The sequence below is a fragment of the Coptis chinensis genome, chromosome 8 (assembly GCF_015680905.1).
Source record: "Coptis chinensis isolate HL-2020 chromosome 8, ASM1568090v1, whole genome shotgun sequence".
In the NCBI taxonomy this organism is placed as follows: domain Eukaryota; kingdom Viridiplantae; phylum Streptophyta; class Magnoliopsida; order Ranunculales; family Ranunculaceae; genus Coptis; species Coptis chinensis.
Window position 1 is genome coordinate 31,750,606 of NC_141463.1, and position 21,847 is coordinate 31,772,452.

Below are 21,847 nucleotides of genomic sequence, written 5' to 3' on the forward strand. Positions count from 1 at the left end.
GTTATAAATCGACATGAATCTCGAAATTCACATTAATGATTATAAATCGACATGAATCTCTCAAACTTCACATTAACGGTTATAAATCGACATGAATCTCGAAATTCACATTAACGGTTATAAATCGACATGAATTACTTTCGAAATTCACATTACTTGATTATAAATCGACATGAATTGCTTTCGAAATTGGAGTGAATAACCAAATTCTTACCAAGTCGACAACAAAATCGGCTCCTAGCTTTCTCCTCCACCAAAATCGCTCCACTCTATCTCCACCAACAGCTCATGCCGACATTCAACCACCCCATTTCAATTATCCTTCATCAATACAACCAAATAGAAGCGAAATCGAGTTCAAACTATTTACTGTAGGCGAAATTCACTAACCTTTCGCGAAAACCCGACCTAACTCTAAGAATACAGCCGGGGTTCAAACTACCCGAGCGAGAAAGCCGCTTAACCGGCATTTTGTCAAATTTAGCATATGGTTAAACTTTACCTAGCGTGACTTATGATTGAGTTAAGTTTCATTAAGTTACGTACGTTTGAAATATAAACCCGACGACCAATTTACATAAATGACCCTAGATTTAATATGAAATTTACAAAAATACCCTTAACGAGAATTTGAGTCTTTACATTACACATGGCATTTCTACCAATTCATAACTAGTATGTGAACGATTAAACCCATTCTCATGGTGAACTAATCGTTTATAGAGTGGAAAGGAAATTACGACGACTCTACGATAATCGGAATCAAGCTTTCATCAAGGCTTCTCAACCCCCTCAATGGAGGTTTAGCCGAGAATCATCACGCTATCATTCCCAATGGAATTCAAACAAGACATGATATAAAGATTGAAACTTTGCTTGTTTAAACCCAATTCAAAACTACTAATGCAATAATTGAATTAAACTAATAATGGCAATTACTTGAATCTACGAATTGAAACTAAGCAATTAATAGAAATGAAACTAACTTATAGAGAACACTATTTTATTAATCTAATGAATAATAAAACAATGATTCAAATACTAAATTAATAATCTAACTAATCTAAGTCTAGCTATCTACGTAATAAGGGAAATTAGATCTAAACAATTGTAAATGACAAGAATCGAAATTGACAAACTAGCTATTTTATTTATCAAACTAATGAAGAATAATGATTCTAAGAGTTTAATCTAAAACAATAATTGAATTTAAACTAAACTTAATTTTATTACATGAAAACCAGATCTATAATTATCTATAGTTTTAGGTCTAACTAGCTACTATTAACAAAGAGTTAAGCTTTGGTTTTTATACTTTAAGATCCAAAAATCGTGCATGGGCTTGGAGCCATGTTTTGGGCCAGAGAATCAGGCCCAAAACCCAATTCTTTCAGTCCAGAAAGGCCTCTTCAGCTGTAGTTGGCTTCAACAGACTTTTTGTCCACTTATACTCCTCTGATTGGATCAAGGCTTAGACCATTGGAAAGCTCGTTCCGAGCCGGTCGTTTTGACATAAGGTAGGCCCCATTCTGAGGTCTGAGTCCAAAGATACAGACCGCCCGGAAGTTCTGGCCGACTTGTGTCTTTGTTTACGCGCGTCGACTTTTCAGCTTTTGACCGGGCTTTAGAAAGGCTTTGTCTTCTTGAATCTTGGCCTTTAATCACGGAACTCCTTAGTAACCGACCTTTGCTCCTTTATCTCGCTAAAGTGGCACATTTCTGCACATAATGGACTTTGAAGCCCTGAAATGCATAAAACACGTGTCGGTGTTAACTCTTAATTATTACTCACATAATTGGTCTAATAGTATGGTATTCTGGGGTTAAAACTACAATTTTGGGCTCTTATCAAACCACCCCCAAACAGCATTTTGCTTGTCCTCAAGCAAAGATGAGAAATTAGAATAAGTGACCAAAAATAGAGTTTTATCTACTCTCGTTTCGCTGAGTGCGATTGCATTGACCATATGCAACAAGGCCTTAAACCACTAGGAATTCCTAGTGGACGAGTTTATAGCCCTCGTGAGAGTTTTTCAGTGAAGGTACTCACAAACTTCATCTATACTATAACGACTAAGAAATAAAACTATTGTTTCCTTATTCATGCTCTAAATTAACTATACCTCTCACTAGCAATGCATATAGAGTAATCAAGTGAAACCTAAGCTAATATATGCATAATAATCAATCATCTACAATAAACATATATACAATGAGTAATACTATGAAATGCCTAGCGAGGTTCGTTTATGAAACTTCGGAATAAGCGTCCTTAAGTAGGTTTTCACAATAATAGTCAAGATACAACACTCGATTTTTTCCACTCAAGTTTCACTACTCCGATTGTGTAGTGGGCACACTTTACCTTACAATCTCAATGACAACAAGGAAGCTGAGTCGATCAAACACATCTGCCACTTACTATCATACTAACCTATTCCTAATTGAGCTAGAGGTCTTTATTAGGTGTTTGGGGGATTAGGAGCTGGTTTAAGAAGGAAGGAAATGGATATTCAAAAGGACAAGTCACGAGGTAATAGAGTCTTGATTATGTAACTAGAAAACCTTGTTATTTACTTTTTGCTTCTACACTTTGTTTCCATCCTTAGCCATATTTTTTTTCTTTTTCTTTGGCTTTTGACTCCTTTTATTCTATTTTTTTTTTTTTGGAGTTTTTATTTTATTTCTATTTTTATTTTTCTTTTCTTTGGATGGAAACTTCTTTTCTTTATTTTCTGAAGCAATTAACTAACTTTTGTTTATACAGGTTTTTCTCTTCTTCTTTCTTCCTCATTCTATTCTCAGACTTACCTAAATTGGGTAGGTTGATTTTTTTTTTAATTTTATTTTGTTTTGTTTTGTAACAGGGTAAAGAATTTGTGGTTTATGAAAGGCTAAAGAAAGGCTCAGAAGGGCGACTAGCGGAAAATAATTCATAGGTTTGAATTTCTGGCTATATCGATCCAAAGAGGGCCTAAATTCTCGCTTAGGATATGGTTTAGTGATCAAGCAAGTGGACGTGTGATATCTCTATCCGGATTTTACTTCTCCCTTGTGTCATTTCTCAAATGTTTCGCTCATATAAGGCTTTAGGCTATATTCTCACAGGATTTGTAGAATAAGTACTCTAGCCTAGATTTCAGAAACTTACTGCTAACAATCATAGATACTCACGTAATATATTTATAGATATATGCAAAGATTATTACCTACATATTAACCTAAGTTTCTAAAAATTATTCTGATGCAAAAGCTTCATTGAGACTTCTAGATTGTTAAGAGCATAGAGAAAGAAAACAATACCAATATTCCTAAGTGTATAGCATAACTTATTTATTTTATTTTTGAATTTTTGAAATTTTAACTAGAAAACAAATGCATATTATACATATCTATATCCTAACGGATGCCTTAATTACCGTGTTTCTATGCCCCCAAACAAGAAGCATGCTTTGTCCTCAAAGTATTTTAAATAAAGAGGGTAGGAAAAATACCATTGAAACGCTGCGTGAAATTCAGGGAACATCTGCAAAACAAAGTTAGAACGTACTAATATAGGAAATAAAAGCGACGCAACTCTATCTGAGTTCTACCCATTATGAGGTTAACAAGAATGAAATTGCTTGGGACATAAGGACACTAACTAGAATGAAAAATTACCTTATCTCCGCATTACTCATCATCTTCCTCATCCTCTTCTTCTATAAAGAAGTGAGGTTCGCCAGCGTCTGCCATGCCATGATAATTTGCCGGGCTTCCGCCATTTATCATCTATTATTGCTAACCTATTAAGAGCCACTTGGTCCGGACGGGGGTGTAGGGTGCAACCCTGATGAGGTTGTATCCTCCACCCTTGCCAAGTCATTACGGAAAGATCGAATAATACTATTTGTGGGTCTTACGATTGTCGGCCCGTAATCAATCCGTGAAAGCGTGTACAAAAAAGCAGGGAAAGAAACATAGCATAATCACGGAAATTAGAGCGGGCATAAGAAGGAACTTATGCCTCATGCTATGGGATCGAGCTAAACTAGACATCAAGGTTCGAGGAAGGTCATGACACATCGTCCCGTGGCTAAAGCAAAGGAAGAGCCGCTGCAATTGGCATCATTCCACGGAAGAAAAAGCCATTCCCTAAAATGTTTAGCATGATCCAAAACATAACAGTTCCTATGTTCATGGACAGGCTACCAAAGACGACGTTATATTCCCTTTGGTCCTTGATACGGAAAATGCCTTCGCCATACGACTCATGCAAAAACTCATAAGTGTAGACATACATATTATCTACCCAATAACACCATGGGTCTTGTATTTCAGCGGGCATAGCAAGTTCAAGAACAAATGCTAGCAAGAACTTGGTAATTTCCATTGGTTCATTATCAATATTGATGGAGAACACTTGTTCTCCATCTGGTCTTTCAAGGAAAATGCAGTTATCGCAAAAATAAGATGCTAGTGTTGGAGAATAAAGTGCATCAGGTCTTACCATAAAAGCGGTTCCGGCTTTACGTATATGTGAAAACCCACAAAACCAAGCACCGTAAGAAGTGCTTTGGAACAAATCTTCGAAAGACTATTCCGATATCAATGTAGGAGATGTCATCTCAAAATTATGCTCTGAAATAGCTGCAAATGATCCAGGAACAACCCACAGACAAACTGGAATTTTTTTTGTCCACGAAAGTCAGGGCGAGAAGCGAGTGCGCTCTACTTGGGCGTGAGTGCGCTCTGAAGATTTTGGAATTCCAGTGTTTGAGCGTGGGTCGCGCTCACCTTGGGCGCGAGTGTGCTCTGACAAAAATTCTGAAAAAAATGCAAGGCTCGAGTGCGCTCCTCTGGGGCGCAGGCGCGCTCCGAGGTGCTGAAGATCGGAAAATGAGACAAAACGTGGGAATCGTGGGAGTGAAAGGTGAGTGATGGAGGTTAGGTGTAGTGTGAGTTGTGAGTGTAGAATGAATGAAGTTTATATAGGTTTTAAGTTGCTAAAATGGATCGGAAAGTTGCCAAAAAGTTTTTTACGGCGGGTTCAGAAAATCTAAAATTTCCAAAGAAAGCGGAAACAACTCATATTCTTGATTCTAAAACAAACCTAGTATCTTTTAGGTTGAATTTAGGATAGAATCTACCTATTTAATCGAGATTTCATCCTACCATGATACTTATTCATAGATTTGCCTAAAACGGCCATATTTTCACCCTGACTCTGCAATAACTTCTAAAAGCGAGGGTCATATAAAATCATCTTTGGAATAGATAACACCACCCCCAAACAATTTGGGAAGGTGGGATCAATATTAAACAACCACGCACAATGAAAATAACTTCATTATATTAAAATTTTCATTCGAAGTACATTTCACTACAAAATTCAAATTACGGAATTAAACTTGAATTAAAATAAATAACAATAATGAAACTACAAATAAACATCAAACGATACTATCCCTAACCACTTTGGTATCGGCGGAGGGCACACTTCGGGGAGATGGCTCCTGAGCTCCCGATGGGCCAGCACCATTCGTCTTTCGGCGACGACGCTCGTGCCTCGATGGTGTGTCCTCAAAAGGAGAATCCCCGTGAGGTGGGAATCGTGCAAGCATGTCGGCCCGGAACTGGCGCTGAGCTTCTAGCTCGGCCCTCATCTGTTCCCACCGCTCGTCCTCTCGTTGGGATCGGATCTCGAAGTTATGATGGATAGTAGCCTGTCGAGTCCGGAGGTCTTCGCATATAGTGTTGAGTGAACGCATGCCACGATGAATTATGGCCATGCGTTCTGCATCTGACCAACACCTCTCCAGGGCATTCGCATCAAAACAAGTCAAGTCCTCATCCTCCGAGGCATTCTCATTTCCCCCATCCTCATCGGCATTCTCATTTCCACCATCCTCCTCGTCCTTTACCCTATCCTCAGGCAACCTCCAAACTCGTTGGACACAATCCTTATAGATGCGAGGATTTCGGTGTAGGGTGTGATGTAAGACCTATCAGATGCCGGAGTTGTTTCAACCCAAAGATGATCTTGGTTATCAACACGGGAGAGGTGCAACCTTCCCCGCTCCCCCTAATCATGCTAAGTAAAACTCCAAGATCTGACTTCGTACTTACGCTCCCGGAGTATCCATAAAATGTGGAGGCAGATTCGGACCGATGTCGCTGACCTTCTCCTTCCGGGGACGTTCCGACCAATCCATTGAGCTGCGGCCCGGTGGTTGGTTCGAGGGATGCTGGCGAACACAATCGCGATCTCGCATTGTAGTTCCTTCGTAACTTATCACATGCATCAACGGCTCTACCCCATTATATTGGGACTCCCGTAACGTGACATCCGGATGGATTCTAAGCGGAATGCCTAAAATCTCAGCCAACAACGCAGTAGTTACTTCCTTCCTCCTCTTCGCCACCATAACAAAAATTCTACTCCCCTCCAACTCCCTCGTGTTGTAGAACCATCGGACTAAGTCTTCGTGGTAAAAGACTTGGTCGAAAGCACGACAAGCTATTCAGATCTCTCATCGATCATTTTTCGTCACCGTAAAAGCGGTAGCGAAGTGGTCGCCGATAAATGCTTGCTTCGGCAAAATTCGGCGTTGTTGAGCCATTTTAGTGTTTGGAATGTAGTGGGGGTTTAAATGGGATGTGGTGTTGGATTTGAGTCGACCATTTGAAAAAATGGTGGTGGTGGTGGCGATGGTGGTGGCGCGACAGCTTAAATTTTTTAATTTTCGTGGGTTTTTGGTGATGTAAGTTGGTGGATTTGGTGGTGGTTTGGTTTTAGAGAAGATTTGGACTTGATTTGAATCTGGGCGTGGGTTTAATTAGGTTTCTTGTTTAATTTTTGGATTTAGGTTTTGAAGTTTTGGTTTTGTTTGATAATGGTGGTTTGAGAAGATGAAGGACGACTGTTGGTGTGGAGCAAGGGCGCGGGTGTGCTGCCGGTGCGCGCGGGTTGGGCCCAAGCCCAATTCGAAATTTTTGAATTTTTCGATTTTTCGCGAAACTTCAAACTAAAATTGCCGCTTCGTTACCGGTCCGATTTTTGCGAATGAGATATGGAAATGATCAGGAGAGAATTTCCAATCCAATGATCCATAAAACACTCTATTCCGACCGTGGATGACATATAAGATAGTGGAAAATGCCTCGAAATGCGTGCATGACGTACGTTATGCGAACGACTGAACTCTAAATTCATTAGATTATGTCAACCCGGATCGAAATACAATTAAACAGCCTAAGCAACTCTAATGGGACATAAAACATTCTAGGACGGAAACACGAACACCCCACCCCCAAACAAATTTTTTACAACAAAGTTTAGAAAATTTGTTTTTTAAGTGGGTCTTTTAAAGTCAGATTCCCGAAACTTCCTAGATTACTATATTTATTCTTTAATATATATATATATATATTTTACTTTTATAATGAAAAACAATAAGCAAGAAAGACATAAGTCACTCCATAGAGAAACATGACTCAAAAATCCGAGAAAACATGCAAGAGTGGAAAACGTGAATTATGTTAAACGTAGACTTAGGATCCGGTACTTACAGCCACACACTCCATAGGGAGGGCCCGGTTACCTTAATGGTGCACTCACCAATATATGGAAATAAAAGGAAATGCACCAATCACAAAAGTTGAGTCGTTTATAGTCAAATACTTGAGACTTTATCTAAACATATGTATGAACATGCAGTTTATCATATATCAACAACCGAAATAGTTGTGGATCATTCTATAAATAAATATCACAGAAAACATATCCAAAAACAATCAAGCACCAAGATTTCCTATGACGCAATCTAGTGAAATGAAAGCGAAGTCGGATAACCCTATAACGTAACCTAGCATGCACCTTCTTTTTCATTTTTGAACGAGACGGTGTTCTAGTGAATAAGTGTAGAAAAGTGAATGGTTGTGGATAATATGGTGGATATGGATAAGTTGTAGAAGGAAAGCATGTAAACAATGAGGATGTGGGTTTAGCACAAAACTCATTCATGGTGTGTGTAGGGACTGTTTCAAGTCTGAAAATGAAGGTGTCAAATGCTTTGTTCTTCTGAAGTATTTGTTTACTAGGTGGATTTAAAAAATTATGAAGTACAGAAGAAACAAAAGGATCGAGTGCAAACTTCGAGATTCTTTTGAAAAAGGGTGGAAGGAGGGGAGTCGAGGTGGATGTTGTGCAAAGTAGTTCTTGATAGGGTGAATCATCACCTGCTCTAAGAAACTCATCGAATTCCTCATCTAGATTGGTCATATCCACGTTACTATGATAGTCCTCTATATCTTTGAGAAAGTCATCTATCTCATCCTCATCCGTAATATGTGTATCGACTAGTGTAGGGATGAAAATGTTGGAGTCCTGAACTTCCAAAGGAAAGAAATTTGGGCATATGATTATCGGGGGCGTGTTGTTGAAATAATCTCGAGCAAAGCTCTCGATCATGCTAACCTCTCCATCCATAGATGAATCGGGTAAATGTGTCTTTGTTTTAAAAACATTTACTTCAATAGCAAGATGGCCAAAAGACATGGACATTGAACCATCGCGGCAATTAATGAGCGCATTGGCAGTTGCCAGGAAAGGACGCCCTAAGATGATCGGGACAGAGTCGTTAGCGACTTACGTATCGAGGATGACAAAATCAGCCCGGATAGTAAAAATCCACGAACTTTTACAAAGCACATTTTCGACCACACCCTTAGGATACTTAATAGACCCGATCGACTAATTGCAACATCATTTTAGTGGGTTGCATCTCGTCTAGACCTATTTGTTTATACAAATAAAAGCGGGAGTAAGTTAACACTAGCCCCCGTGTCTAATAACGCGGTCGTCGTATAAGAATATCCTAAGGTGCATTATCTGATAGGGCGACCGGGGTCCTTGTACTTAACAATTCCATTATGTTCGAGATAGAGTTGGAAATTGCGCGTTAAAAGCGTCTTTTGGTATATTGGTCTTACGCCTAGTAGTACACAACTCCTTAAGAAACTTAGCATGATGTGGTAGCTTTTAATAGCTTCGAGGAAGGGAAGGTTTATAGTTAGATTCTTGAAAACGCGTCTCTAATCTCCTCATAATTAGTATCCCTAGTTAACACGGCTAATTTTTATGGAAAGCGGTGGTTTTGTCTATAATTAGCAATGGTATCACCCGGAAGTTTAACCGTGGCTTCTGTTTCTTAGGTTGTGTTAGAACCGGTACCTCTACTAGTGGTAGACTCTTCAGTTTCTATTTGGGTATCTAGTAAAATAGCAGGTGTAGGGGCTCTTGGTGGGGTAACTATAGGCATAGTTACTTTGTTATCAACCACTCTGCCGAGCGGAGAGTGGTGATGGGCCTTTAGCTCACCTACATTTTCATATTCATTACTAGTATTATCGGTTACCTCAAAGGCTGTATTTGTTGTTTTAGGAGTAGGTATTGCGTGACCTGGAAACACACCTTTGGATTGGGCTTTATCTTGGGCCAATTTGTTGGGTTAAATTATTAACGGATTGTAGAAGGCATTGGTTAGATTGAGCCATGGTTTGGAAAAGTTTTGGCTCACTTGTATGAAGGTGTCAAGACGATCCGGTTGTGTGGGTGTAGTAGTCGTGGTGGTGATTTGGAACTATTTCACGTGAATTATTTATGGGTGGATTTTGATAATTATTATTTATCGGAACGATACCTCTATTAGCATTATGATTATTATAACTACCTTGACCTTGTGCTTGACCTTGTCAAGGTTGCACTTGGTTGTTGTAATTATTAAAATTACCCGACCACATCCTTGTCGTGGTGGAACTTGGTTAAACTAAATGTCGTTTGCTTAACATATTGATTATTGTACCTCGGAGGTGTGGCGTGTTGGTTATTTCTCCAACCGAAGTTGGGATTTTGTCTCTAAGGGCGTTAGGTTCACTATTAATGGAACAAGCCCTGTTCATAGGCTATAGGGCTGGGAGTCGGGATGCTCGGGGCTCAAATGTAAACTACATGGATTTGAATTTACGTTCATGAGGGGATATGCTTTTGTTGAACGAAATGGCCTCTACCTTTTAGTGAGTGATTCAATTAGAGTTTTAAGCTCGGGATCGTGTTTAATTTTAAACATACCGCGTGGCCTTAAGCAGTATTTGATGAACTAGCGAGCGGTGGATATTGTCACTACCCCGGTTGTTATTTTCGCTTTAGTTTGATCCTCTAAAAAATTTATAAGCCTCCGAGGCTCCTTTGCTTAAGAAACTACCCCCATTCATTATGTCGAGGACTTCTTTATGGTGATGTTGAAGTCCTTTGAAAAACTAACTAACATGTCTTTTCTAAGTTATGATGTGGACACTCTATAAGGAGATCGGTGAAACGATTCCAAGCCTCTGAAAATGATTCATGAGGATTTTGTAGAAAGAAATGAATCTTGGAAAGCATCTCATCTATCTTTAGGGGTGGGTAAAAATGTTCCATAAACAGCTGAACAAGTTTAGCCCACGAGTCCACAAAATTAGGCGTTTGGGCAGTTAACCAAGACGCTGCCTTATCGGCTAAGGTGAAAGGGAATACCCTGAGTTTAATTTGTTCCGCGTCAACCGTAGGATGGTGGAATGTTGTTAGGACTTGTTCAATCCTACGCATGTGCTGATAGGGTTTTTCATAGTCTAAACCGTGAAAAACGGGTAACAAATTAAAAATATTTGGGGGGATTCGGAAATCCCCCACTGGGTCTGCTAGAACGATGCAAGATTTAGGGCTATCGCTCAAGGCTTTGTAAAAGTCCGAGAGAGGAGTCTCTCCTTCGTCGGGCATTGTGTCAGGTGGTGTGTGTGAAATAGTAGCTAGAGGTGTAGTGGGTGGTATACTAGATAGAATCGTTTGTTGATGTTGTTGTGTTTTTGTTCGACCAGACCTTAATCTCATATAAGGCTAAGACCAAATTTAGCTAAACACATCAACACTCCAAACAATTCTGATATACTAGTATAAACCTCTAACGAGGAGATGTGAGGTGCGGAAGAAAGGAATACCGATTCGTCCTTACTGCCGCTTATGAATAGCGTCTTGTTTCTGGCGTGTTCGGTGTATATAACAAGTTAGAACACGAAAAACTTGAAAAATCGAAGTTGAATCAAACCCGTGGAAATTCGGCAAAAGTCATTTCAGTGGCTGGGCATTTCGCTTAGAAGGGGTTGATGGCTCCGTGTAACTCAAGTTACAGTGTTTTAGTATGGTCGCTCGAGATGGGGCAGGTCGCTCAAGGTTCCAGCTTATGGTAGCAGAGTGCGCTCGCTTTGAAGCGTGGTCGCTCAGGTGTATTTTTCGGAACTTTTCAATGTTGAAACGGACAACCACCGTATGAATCAAACAAGGGTGGGTGGGTTTAATGGGACTTTAAGAAAAGTACTTATACTATGAAAACAATGCGAAAGTGAAACTAAGATGGCAGCGGCGCCATTTGATAAACCATAAAAATGAATAGTTTACCTACGAAATGAACGATGAAACTCAAAACGTAAGTAAACTAAAACTATTTACGTGCCTATATTTTATCAAAGATTCTACTCTCAATCCTATGATATATAGTGGAGTAGAGTGATTCGTTCCACTCCTAGTCCTTTCACAAAGTAATGTTCTCTTTTCTAATTACTCGGTCTTAAAGTCAATGAGAGATTTACGAATGGCAACTAGACTACGATGCAACTACCCACAAGATGCAACTAGTCGACTATTAGAACTACTATGGGAATGCTACGTTGATTCTATGATGAGGAGTTAGAGGGGGATTGATTCCACCTTAACTCGACTTAATCCTACTAACGACGAATCGTCGTAATCCGAATTGAATTTGTTTTGAGAACAATATGGTTACTCCTAATCCCCTAATTACACATGGCATTTCTACCAATTCATAACTAGTATGTGAGCGATTAAACCCATTATCATGGTGAACTAATTGTTTCTAGAGTGGAAAGGAAATTACGGCGACTCACGATAATCGAATCAAGCTTTCATCAAGGCTTCTCAACCCCCTCAATGGAGGTTTAGCCGAGAATCATCACGCTATCATTCCCAATGGAATTCAAACAAGACATGATATAAAGATTGAAACTTTGCTTGTTTAAACCCAATTCAAAACTACTAATGCAATAATTGAATTAAACTAATAATGGCAATTACTTGAATCTACGAATTGAAACTAAACAATTAATGGAAATGAAACTAACTTATGGAGAACACTATTTTATTAATCTAATGAATAATAAAACAATGATTCAAATACTAAATTAATAATCTAACTAATCTAAGTCTAGCTATCTACGTAATAAGGGAAATTAGATCTAAACAATTGTAAATGACAAGAATCAAAATTGACAAACTAGCTATTTTATTTATTAAACTAATGAAGAATAATGATTCTAAGAGTTTAATCTAAAACAATAATTGAATTTAAACTAAACTTAATTTTATTACATAAAAACTAGATCTATAATTATCTATAGTTTTAGGTCTAACTAGCTACTATTAACAAAGAGTTAAGCTTTGGTTTTTATACTTTAAGATCCAAAAATCGTGCATGGGCTTGGAGCCATGTTTTGGGCCAGAGAATCAGGCCCAAAACCCAATTCTTTCAGTCTAGAAAGGCCTCTTCAGCTGCAGTTGGCTTCAACAGACTTTTCGTCCACTTTTGCTCTTCTGATTGGATCAAGGGTTAGACCATTGGAAAGCTCTTTTTGAGCCGGTCGGTTTGACATAAGGTAGGCCCCATTCCGAGGTCTGAGTCCAAAGATGACCTTCGAAGTTCTCTCGACTTGTGTCTTTGTTTTACGCCCAGCGTCGACTTTTCAGACTTTTGGTAGGGCTTTAGAAAGGCTTTGTCTTCTTGAATCTTGGCCTTTAATCATGGAACTCCTTAGTAACCGACATTTGCTTCTTTATCTCGCTAAAGTGGCATACTTTTGCACATAATGGACTTTGAAGCCTGAAATACATAAAAACACGTAATCTGTGTTAACTCTTAATTATTACTCACATAATTGGTCTAATAGTATGACTGTTACAGGGTTAAAACTACAGTTTTGGGCTCTTATCAATCTTCCACTCCATATCCTATAACTTTCTATGTTTCTGATACTAATTTTTCTATTTGTCATAAAGCTTTTTTGTCTAAAGTGTCTTTTTCAGTTGTTCCTACATCTTTTTCTCAAACTATCAAAATTCTAGAATGGAGAGCTGCTATGGCTACTGAAATTGCAGCTTTGGAATAGAATAACACATGGACTCTTGTTCCGTTATCCCCTCATCTTAAGCCTATTGGTTTGTAAATGAGTTTTCAAGATTAAATATCATGCAGATGGTGCTATTGAGCGTTACAAAGCTCATCTTGTTGCCAAGGGTTACAATCATATTGAATGACAAGACTATCATTACACTTTTGCACCCGTTACTAAATTAGTCACTGTTCGATTACTTCTCTCCATTGTTGCTATTAGACATTGGTCCCTTTATCAGCTGGATGTCCACAATGCCTTTCTCCAAGGTGATTTGGATGAAACTGTCTACATGACCTTACCTCCTGGCTTTGCCAAATAGGGGGAGCATAGGATTTGTCGCCTCAATAAGTCATTATATGGACTCAAGCAGGCTTCTCGGTAATGGTTTGCCAAACTATCTACCACTTTTGTCAATCATGGCTCCACTCAATCTAAATCTGATTATTCTCTGTTCACTAATACTTGTGGTTATAATTCTACATTTGTTCTTGTTTATGTGGACGACATTCTAATCATAGGCAACAATCCATCTCTTATTCAGAACTTGAAGAAATTTTTAGAAGCAAAATTCTATATCAAGGACTTGGGACGTCTTCAATATTTCTTGGGTATTGAGGTAGCTTGATCCAAAGAAGGATTATTTCTTACATAACACAAATGTCTTTTGGACATTCTGTCTGATTGTGGTACCATTGGTGGTCGTATTTCTAAGTTCCCTATGGAACAAAATATCAACCTCAATACCAATGATGGCACGTTACTTCAGGATCCTACTGTCTATCGTCGCTTGATTGGGAGTCTCCTATTTCTCACAGTTACACGACCATATATTACTTATTCTGTTAATTATCTCAGCCATTTCATGTAGTCGTCACGGACTCCACATCTAGATGCTGCTCATCGTATACTCCGCTACCTTAAAGGTTTGATCAACAAAGGGATTCTCTTATCCGCTACTAGTTCTTTACACATCTCTGGCTTCTGTGACTCTGATTGGGCTGGTTGCCCTGTCACTCGTTGTTCTACTAGTGGTTATTGCACTTTTCTTGGTTTTAGCCCTATCTCATGGAAAACAAATAAACAGAGCACTGTATCCCGTTCTTCTGCTTAAGCTGAATATCGATCCATGGCTACCCTTGCATGTGAACTTCAATAGTTGAAGTATCTTTTGCATGACTTAGGCATCTCTCACTCCTCTTCGATGACCATGTTCTGTGACAATCAGGCTGCCCTCCATATCTCCAGAATCCAGTTTTCCATGAACGAACGAAGCACATCGAATTGGACTGTCATTTCTTACGCGACAAAATATAGGCCAAGTTACTCTCTCCTAAGTTCATTCCTTCCTCAGCTCAAGTTGCTGACACCTTCACTAAACCTCTCGGCAAGGACAGCTTCCTTAGGTTAATTCACAAGTTGGGTGTTCTTAACATTCACTCTCCAACTTGAGGGGGAGTATTAGAAGTAGATTTTGTATGTTAGAGTGCATAGTGCGCACACTCTCTATTCAAGAACAATTAGAGCGCGCCCGCGCCTCGCATTCCAGTAACCAGCTAAGTTGTACTTGCACTGTTTGTATAGATCTTTGTTATTTTGTTGCTATTTAGGAACTTGTAATCTCTATATAAACCATTGTATGAGACCTAGAAATCTATCAAGTAAATATTCTCTCATATCTCTCTCTCTCTCTCTCTAATTTATCAATAATAACAAGCATAGAAACTTATGGTTTCAGGGATCAAGGATGAAAAGTTGGGTACTGATCATTTCAAGATATCAAAGGATAGTTCAAGCCAGAACTCCTAACAGACAATGAAGCAATATCCCATCTGCAATCTAAGCTAAAATGACAGTACACTACAACATATTTTCCCACATAAGCATTCAAAAGAAGTTCTTACATGAAGTAACATCAACGGTGACACGCTACTGCAAAGACTAGTAATGGAAAAAATGCCTAAAGTTTAGTTTCCTACAAATTATGTCAAAGGAAAATAATGCAAGAGAAGAAAAGACACATTCAGTCAAAATCCTTGGTTTTGCACCAAGGATTTGGTTTAGGGTAGAGAGTATGAAGAGATGGCAGATTAATACATACATGGACGATAACAAGGTCCAGAACCGTCGACTCAAACTATACAGGGTACTAGGTACTGTAGTGATCAAGTGTGTTTGCGTGGATGAACAGGTTAATGTATGAAGATTGAGGAATGATTTGATTTGAAAGGAGTAAGGTTTTATTAATCTCTAATGGCGGTAAAAACTCTCTCTGGTTTCTTTCTTTCTCTTTCTAGTTTACAATGATTTTATGGGGGAGAAGATAATGATCCCTTTCTTCTAAATTAGTCTTTATATAGTGTTTCGAACTAGCTTTTATCCAATCAGATCATGACGCGTATCCATTCTTCTTCTTCTTCTTCCTTTCCCTCTCTTTTTCTCGCTCATACCTACAACAATTCAACTTGTATGGAGATATCGACCATTCTGTCGATATTTTGATGTTTTAATGAAACTAAGGGGCTGAATTATCAGTTTATGATATTTGCCCACGACATCGCCCCCTCTCGAAACTTTCAATTTTCCCTCCCAAAATTTGAATGTTTCAAGAAAAAACAGCCTGCAAAAATATTTTGAAAATTGAATTTTTGGGGAAAAAACGAAACGGTTGGTTTTTTGGGAGAAAGGAAACGGTTGCGTGTTGTGTAAGATGAAAAGACTCCCAAAATCATGAGTATAAAAGCTTTACTGCTCCTTTCTCTTTTTACCTTAGCAAAAAAGAAAGAAAAAAAAAAAAAAAAAAAAAAACAACACTGCTATTAACAAATTCTTGAAGCTTACCTTTAGTTTCTCCACAAATCACACTCTTCATTTTCTACAAACTTCACCACAGGTTAGTTCATAGTAACACAAAAAATTTCTTGTCTTTACTATTTTTATCATCTTATTTTTACTGTTCTTGCCCATCTTCTTTGTCTGTTCATCTTCTAAGTTAAAATAAAACGCTATATTGAAGGTTCTAAAAATACTATGTGTCTATGTGCTGTTTAAACTTTACAATACTATATAAAAAATTTAAATATGTAGGGTTTATGAAATTCATGGTTTTATTTGTTTCAGTATGGCTAGGAGAAAAACCTGTGTTAATTTTAAGAGAACTATGTCGAAGCATTCTTGGCTTCGACGTCAAGCTTTTATGCTCTCAATGTCCAATATACAATTACGAACACCGATACCACCACCTCGAAATCTCGACATGTGCATAGTAAATAACGTAATATATAATTATACTTAGTATAGTGATAGTAGTATCGATGAGGAATAAAAAATTTATTGTTCCTAGTGATACTGATATGTCAAGCGAAGGTATCGAGTCTGAAGATAGAGTCAGGTCTTCCTCCTCAGCCTCAACATCACAAAGGAACAATACAGATGAACCAACTTGGCAACCCACTTACCGTGCTGATGGCCTACCTTGCCATTCTTTTGAGACTGTAACTTCTAAGTTTGAATGGGAAATAATTGAAGAGACCAGTGTTTGGAGTCAAGGTTTGAACCCTTATTTCCCTAAAAGACCCAACCTAGATTTGGTTAGAGCCGCCTACCAAATACCAGATAATGTCACTCTTCGACACTATGCTGGAGCTAGGAGAGGGACCAGATGCCAAAGTGGTGATGCCCAGTCGATCATCATAATTGTTGGGTAACTAGCTACTGGTTTATGACTCCCTTTGACTAACCTCGATTGAGAGGTATTAAACCACTTGAACATCTCTCCAGGCCAAGGCATGGGCAATTTTGTATATTTGCAACTTCTATAATGCCCATCTTGATCCCGACACGCGGAGATCTCAAAAAATTAGACTTATCAATATTCAAAACCATTACACTTTTGTGGAACGTACTGAAAAACCCAAGAATGGTCAACCAGAGCCTAGTGGCTATTTTTACCCCAAGAAACGGAATAACCGAGATGGTATTATCAGAGTGAACCGAGATAGTGATTGTAGATGGCCTCTCTATCCTCTCCTTATTTTCGGCCAATGGGAATCATCCAGACCTATTGCCGTTCCTACGTTGGTGCACCATGTGTTTAATCTCAGAAGGTACATTACCTATTACGACTGTGTTAACACACATTTTCCGACATTCCCTCTCGAACATTTTTTCTGATTGGCATATACTTGTGCCATTGTTTCAGTGTTGAGACCTGCCACTTTGAAAAGTCATGGGAATTCTCCTAGAGTACTAGAGCTCCTGAAAGGCACTGACAACGAAATAATGGCTAGAACTAGTGCTGATAAATACGGAAATCCTACTCCAACTGTCACCCTTCATGATATCGACAACTATCTTCCTCCTCTCTATACTTTAAAAAGCCGTGTGTTCAAAACAGATAAAACTCGAGGTCCAGATCAATCTCAAGGTCAAGATCCTTTCCCTTCCCAAACTATCCAAGGTTCATTACGACCTTGTTCTTCTGAAAAAATATTTAGAAAAACTTTTGATTCCTCTGAATTACCTGATAACACTCCTCAATGCTATTTTGATTATATAATAATGACTTTATTATGACTGAAGATATTTTTCCCAAAATCAAACAAGAAGTTTCAGACTTCTATAATTATCCACTTTTGCAAGATGTGTTTGATCACCATTGCTTATTGTATACAGATATGGCATCTCGAATCCCTCGTACAAAAAGTAATGTAGCTAGTGGTTTTTTGTCCACTAAAAATCAACTAGAGGTAGCTCATCCCAGGCTCCCCCTCCCTCCAAAGAAAAGCATGTCGATACTAGTATTCATCAGAAGAAAAGGAAACATCCCTCGACTACCGAGGTGTTGCCTGATGTCGAGACATCAAAATTTTTGAAGACTACAACATCTACAACACCTGCCTCCTACTAAACATCCAGCTGCTCACTCAACTGATCATACCAATGCTTAACCTAAATCTCATACTTCTTCCTCTTCTGCTGAGGTTTTTGTGCCAGATCTAGTTCTCCACAATAATCGGAGGGTTCTAAACTCTTCTTCTTTATTTGTTGAGCCTCCGACACCTGGCGGCCTCGGTGAGGCTAGGCTATTATACTGAACACCATTCTTCCTCGAGATCGATCAACAATGGCTGAAATTTCGTTTACTAAATGATTTTAAATCATGTGTACTTCACTCGAAAAGGTACGTATATACCTTTTGCCTTGCCCTTATAACTGTTTGACCATTATTTATAATGCATCCATCTTCTGTATTCTTGATTGCAGTTTAAAGTTGCTGCTGTCAGTAAGTTCGAGACCGATATGGCTACCTTCCGCCATTTTAGAGAAGAAAATGAAAAACTAAAGAAAGACAATGATTGCACTCGAAAAGGTACGTATATACCTTTTGCCTTGCCCTTATAACTGTTTGACCATTATTTATAATGCATCCATCTTCTGTATTCTTGATTGCAGTTTAAAGTTGCTGCTGTCAGTAAGTTCGAGACCGATATGGCTACCTTCCCCATTTTAGAGAAGAAAATGAAAAACTAAAGAAAGACAATGATTGCCTCCAGCAATCCTTTGATGTGGAAAAAAAAAACATGCTCTCACCACCACAAAACTTGGCTCTACAGAAACAGCTAAAAAGGTTGTTATTGATGATTGAAAAAATTTGTTGAGGAGAATGCCTAGTTGGTGAGAAAAATGAACAGCTCGTATGAACATATGATAGCTAAATATGAGAAAGAAAAAACTAAGCTCATAGCCCAAGTAGCCCAGGCTGATGCCGATCTAGCTGAAGCTGATGAACACATGGGATATTGTATTACTACTATGAAAATTTCAGACCTTATCTTCCTCAACATCTCATTGATCAGTATAACCTTAATGTTGGTGATGAGTGTTATTTCTTCTGAAGCTGCCATTGAAATTGACAAAAAGGTGGTTGAGGCTGATAAAGAAGCTATCGAGATTGACAAGGAAGCTAGTGATGATGAAGTTACATAAATCAATTCAGGCGATATCACGACTACCCCACCTGTCAACCCTGAATCCTTACTTCTTGATCCCGCCTCTCTAGAAGGAGTCGCTATGCTTGCCAATCTCGATTCGATTCTTGAAGCCAGATCTAATGATCCACACCAACCCAAAGACTCATTCCAAAATTAAATTTCTCTTTATGATTTGTTGAAGTTTGTAATATTGATACAATGGTTTGATTATCTTGCAACATTTTTTTAAGTTTCCTTTGAATTATGAAATAGATCTTTTTGCTCCTTGTCGTTTGTTTATATTTAAAATATATATGTTAGTATCTTTTGCTACTTAGAAATATTTGAAAAGAAAATTGGAATTTCGATACACTCTACTTAAAAGTAGTATCAATTGATATTTAGTAATATTTGAAAAGAAATTTAAAATTTTGATACTACTCCACTTAAAAGTAGTATTAATCGATACTTAGCAATATTTGAAAAGAAATTTAGAATTTCGATACTACTCTACTTAAAAGTAGTATCAATTGATACCTAACAATATTTGAAAAGAAGTTTAGAATTTCGATACTACTCCACTTAAAAGTAGTATCAATTGATACTTAACAATATTTGAAAAGAAATTTAGAATTTCGATACCACTCCACTTAAAAGTAGTATAAATTGATACTTAGCAATATTTGAAAATAAATTTAGAATTTCGATACTACTCCACTTAAAAGTAGTATCAATTGATACTTAGCAATATTTGACAAGAAATTTAGAATTCGATAGTATCAATTGAAATACATACCTTTGATTATTCTTGCTTGATATTGAAGAAAAACAACAGTTACCAAGCTTTCTTGATTTGTTGCTAATCCCTTGCACTTCATTGACCTGAACTCGACATTTCTGCCAAGATCATGATTTTTGACCTGAACTCGACATTGCTACGAGGAACATGATTTTCTTTAACCTGAACTCGACATTGCTGCCAAGAATAAAATTTTATTTGACCTAAACTCGACATTGCTGCCGAGAACATGATTTTTTGACCTGAACTCGACATTACTGCCAAAAACAGAATTTGTATAATTTTCCTGAGGTCTTTTGTGGTCTGATCTTGAGGATTCCCGACTCATGTCGATCGCCATTATCTCTATCTTTATTTCCTAACTCTGATACTTGCAATACAATTTGCACCGTAGCTGCTTGTATCCTTTCTTCCACCCGAATATCTCTGTCAGCTTTGTCATACAGCTCCTGTAGACTTTTAACTTCCTTGCGCAAGAGATATTTGTACATATCTGATCCTGGGATCACACCTGTTTGGAAAGCCATGACAGCTATCATTTCAAACTCGTCAAGCCTCTCCACTAATTGAGTTTCGGCCTTGAATTGTGCCAAGAAATCTTTCAATGACTCATTCTTTCCTTGTTCCAATTGGAATAAAACATATACCTGCTTCAGCTTTACTCTCTGATGACCATAATTGGTGAGAGATCTCTTTTGATCTCACGAAAGCAAGAAATGGTCCCCTCAGGTATTGTACAGAACCATTTAATGCTTTGCCTTTTAAGCTTGAAGAAAAAGATCGACATAGCACAGAATCCCAATACTTAGTTCCATAATATATCGAGAACTGGTGTCGGTAACTGAAGAGATGGTCCATGGGGTCTGTGGTTCCATCATATTGGGTGAATTTGGGATTTTTGAATTTTGGAGGTAATGACACCCTCTCTATTTCCTTTTTCAGCGGGTTTCGACCTACATCATCAGCCAATTTATGAACCGAAGTTGATACTTTCTCCAGTAGTTGGTCCTTGAATTTCCTCTGCATCATCTCTTGCACCATTTCTTTCGTGATTGGCTGAGGTGCTTATTTTACCTCTTCCTCTTGCACCACCCTTGGTGTTGATTTCGCCACTGACTGTACCTCCTCGAGGTGACTTTTTCTCACTTCTTCGATATGGCTTTTCTTTGCCACTGGAGTGCATGAACTCGATTTAGCCCCATCTTTCTCATACAACTCTTCCACCATACGCCTCTCGTTCTCTTCCTTATAGCTTTGTTTTATGCTATTAGAGCTTTGTTCTGTTTTTCCAGTTCCTTAAACTTGCTTAATAGAGTTTGCAAAGAAATCTCTTCCTCATGCACTTCTTCTACTTCCTCCACTAATCTACTTACCGAACGTCTTGTTTTTCCTCATTCTTTGATGTGCTTGCTTCATTTACCACACTCTTATTAGCTGGTGCACGCTTACTAGGAACCATTAAATAACTACTGATTTGAGGAAAAATCTCAACCAACAAATCACACCGAACAGATCAACAAGATCGCACTACAAAAGGGAGAAAAATTGAAAAAACCTCATCTTTCAAGCTGGAGTAGCACGAACGGCGCCAATGTAGTGATCAAGTGTGTTTGCGTGGATGAACAAGTTAATGTATGAAGATTGAGGAATGATTTGATATGAAAGGAGTAAGGTTTTATGAATCTCTAATGGCGGTTACAATTCTCTTTGGCTTCTCTCTTTTTCTTTCTAGTTTACAATGATTTTATGGGGGAGAAAATAATAATCCCTTTCTTCTGAATCAGTCTTTATATAGTGTTTCCAACTAGCTTTTATCCAA

At 38.2% G+C, this 21,847-nt stretch overlaps 1 pseudogene; it reads left to right on the plus strand.

Annotated features, from left to right (window-relative positions):
• The first annotated feature begins 10,319 nt into the window (after positions 1-10,319).
• On the plus strand, positions 10,320-10,413 carry LOC147481097 (small nucleolar RNA R71; annotated as a pseudogene).
• The last annotated feature ends 11,434 nt before the right edge of the window (positions 10,414-21,847 follow it).